The following is a 3624-nucleotide window of genomic DNA, read 5'->3' as shown; positions in this document are numbered from 1 at the left end:
ATTTGTTTGATTTCCCGATTAAAGGTTAATCCGACCATCCATTTTAAATTCTCGTATAATCTATTAAACTAAAATATATTTGTTATGTCTTATGTTGAACATTAAAATTACACGGTATTGTTATTTCTAAAAGTCTTTCTAATATATTTTAAAATTTCAAAATGAACGACCATTATCTTTAAAAATCTTTCTAAAATATTTTAAAAATTCAAAATCAACGAACATCAATATATTTACAAAACACAACAGAAAAACAACACAGAAAAATTATCGGAAAATCCAAATTCATTTGTTATTTGGATATAAGTTGGTGTTATTAAATTATATAACTTTAAACTTACTTGAAATATTCTCAATAAAAATTTAAATCAATTGAAATATTCTCAACAGAAAATTGAATTTGAAACTCATATGATCCTATCCAAAGTAGAGTTGGATCACTTCTAAATTTGAATTTTTACATTGGCAGGACAAAAATATTTGAGAGAAACTTAAAAGTGAAAGAAAGAAAGGATGGTTTAGAAGGATGGAAAAGTGAATAATATTTGGGGGGTGGTGTTTTTGATGGCAGTAGTGGGGAAGGAGAGAGTGTACTAGAAAGTAAACGAGCACAAATTGATGCCTGAAAGAGAAATGTGAAAGAAGATGCTAACAAAGGTAGCAAATAAGGCATCAATTGCATCGTGAAACAAGTCAGGCATTGGTCCAACTAAATAGTGGGCTGCACATAATGCACCACCACCCAGCCAAACACCCTTGTCTTCAACACAAAGATTCTCACACACCACAACAAGACAAGCCTTTGTGTGTCTATGTTCTAGTACTGGCCCAGCAACCTTTAATTTCCTCTAATCCTCTTGGATTCTGTTCATCATTATCTTCAATAAATTATCTCATTCTGATTTGCATGTGCATATAAGAAGGTTTATTGTAGGATCTGTGTCTCCTCTCCCTTTAATTTGTGCTGCTTTGGGACACACATTCGTTCGAAGGGTATTGGAGAGATTGTGTGAGAAGAGCAATGATTAAAAACCGGACCAGGGTGCAGGTTGTGGGAGAGTACCAACATGAACTTGTCGGTTCTTCTGCAAGACAAATTCTTGCAGTACCACTGTACTAGCCAAAACTCCTTCTCACTTCAAAACAACCTCTTCCCCTGTTCCTTTCCTACTTCCTTTTTATGGGCCTGGATGGCTGGTAGGAAACAACACCCTTCTTCCACCCTCTTCCCACTTTCTCTAATCCAACATTAACAAATCTTATCTCCTAATCAATCTTAACTCTTGTCTTCTTCTGTTGCTGGTGCAATTCCCACTCCTCAACTCTTCACATTCTAGCCCCAGTGGTGAGTTTTTTTGTTTTTAGATTATTTGGGTCTCTCTAGGGAAGTCTCATTCTCATAAGCTTTTTTTATCCTTTTTGTCTTTGTTTTTTCCCCAATAAATAAAATAATAATAAAGGTATTCCCTTGTGTAGTGGTGCTATATATACAGTTAAATCAGTGAATCACTTCTGAGAATAGGATTGATTAGTGAAAATTGGTTGGTGGGATTAGCACCCAGAACGTCAAAATCAGAATAAGGAAAGAATAATTGTGGGCGTGGTAGTAATTATGTGTTTGGTTGAGTCTGGTGTGTTGGATTAGATGGGATAATTTGAATTAGGGTTGAGGAGGGTACAGGAACATCCACAAGCATAATTAAAAGCAAAAATCAGGAAGATGATGATGGTTTAGGAAAGATTAGAGCTTGTCATAATTAGAGAGAGCATAGAGGGTTCAGATCAAACTAGATCTTGGCAGAACCACAGAAAGCAAAGTCTGATGGAAATGGGAGGCCAAGATAAGGAAATAGAGATACCAACAACAAGTTTAGGTTACAACCTTCCCAACCCAGATTCTTCTTCTTCCTCTTCCAAGCTCTCTTCTCCAACAGTTGGTGAAAGAAGCACCACCACCACTCATCATGATCATCATCATCATCATCAACAACTTCATCAACCTCACACATTAATCTTCAACGACCCACCTCACCATAATCTCTACCCACCACCACCTCCTCCTCTTGCACCTCGTCAACCTCATACTCTCACACCAGATCCAGATCTAACCACCCCAATTGCTCCCACATCGAATCCTCTAAGAACACTACACCCCCACACAACAACAATAGCACCAGCATCAACCTCAACCTCAACCTCAACCCCGTCGATCAGGTACCGAGAATGTCTTCGGAACCACGCGGCAAGCATGGGGAGCCACGTGGTGGACGGCTGCGGGGAGTTCATGGCAAGCGGCGAAGAAGGTACGCCAGAATCACTAAGATGCGCCGCGTGTGAGTGCCACCGCAACTTCCACCGGAAAGAGGTCGAGGGAGAGTTACAGCCGCAACAACCACCCCCACTGTCACTAGTACAGAACCACCACCAACAACAGCAACAGCAACAACATGTTCCCAATTATCACAGCTACTACCCCAACAAGCACAATGGGCATCTTCACTACCCTACACCCTCTCCTTCTTCCCTCCATCATCAGAGATTGGTTGGTAGCAGTGGCACACCGAGTTTGGTCCCCCCAGTGATGATGGCCTTTGGAGGCCCGGCCGAATCCTCAAGTGAAGATCTCAACATGTTTCAGTCCAACACCGGAGGAGCACAGTTATCAGTGCAGGCGCCGCTTTCTTCCAAGAAGAGGTTTAGGACTAAGTTCTCTCAGCACCAGAAGGATAGGATGATGGAGTTTGCTGAAAAGATTGGTTGGAAGATTCAGAAACACAATGAACAAGAGGTACAGCAGTTTTGTTCTCAAGCGGGCGTAAAAAGACAAGTTTTCAAGGTTTGGATGCACAATAACAAGAAGCACCCAATGTAAGACTAGCCTACAACACTCTTCTTCTTTTCTTCTACCTTCCATCTTGTTTGGAAAGAAATAAAAACAAAAAAGAGACACCAGATTAATTCTTAAGTGAATAATATTGTAGATTTAGATGTGCATATATATATTATTCAAGCAGAGGAAGCTAGAGCTAGCTAGCCATATAGCTACATAGATACATTAAATTGACAGCAGCTGTATAACTTCCCATTTTAATTACTCATTTTCGCCTGTGTATGTTCTTTATGAATCAACACGCGGTTTCGTGTGGACTAGCCAGCATAGAAAATTTGGTGCAGAAAAACATGTACGGATTAATTCTCAGTTTGTCACCTCTTTCTTCTCTCTTTTGGGGGCAAGACTATAGAGAAAGAAATTAAAAAAAGTGGAGGAGTTTTTGGTGGTTGTGATGAAGTAGCTGTATTACAATATTTCATGCATGATACTTTGACGAACTTTTGTATTTTAATCATGGAAGTGTTGGTTCGTGAACCTGTTCTCTTCCTTGGTGATGAATGTAGAAGGGTTTGGAGAAAATAGATCCCACCCAACCACAATTTTGTCCTCTCATACTCATTCCATACATAGTCACCGGCCGACACATGAATTAGCAGACAATATCCGTTTTTTTCTCAAATTGCCCTTTTCGTAATAATATGCATAATGTGTGTATTATATTGTCTCTACGCGAATGAACCAGGAAGATGTAGTCAAATGATGACAAATAAACAAGGAAAAGAAGGATCTGA

General features: G+C 39.4%; 1 pseudogene; it reads left to right on the top strand.

Annotated features, from left to right (window-relative positions):
• Positions 1–644: 644 nt before the first annotated feature.
• On the top strand, positions 645–3098 carry LOC114172601 (zinc-finger homeodomain protein 6 pseudogene; annotated as a pseudogene).
• The last annotated feature ends 526 nt before the right edge of the window (positions 3099–3624 follow it).

This window comes from Vigna unguiculata, chromosome 2 (genome assembly GCF_037176805.1).
Source record: "Vigna unguiculata cultivar grain cowpea cultivar isolate G323 ecotype 2 chromosome 2, ASM3717680v1, whole genome shotgun sequence".
Classification (NCBI taxonomy): Eukaryota; Viridiplantae; Streptophyta; class Magnoliopsida; order Fabales; family Fabaceae; genus Vigna; species Vigna unguiculata.
This window is presented reverse-complemented; position numbering and strand designations above follow the sequence as displayed.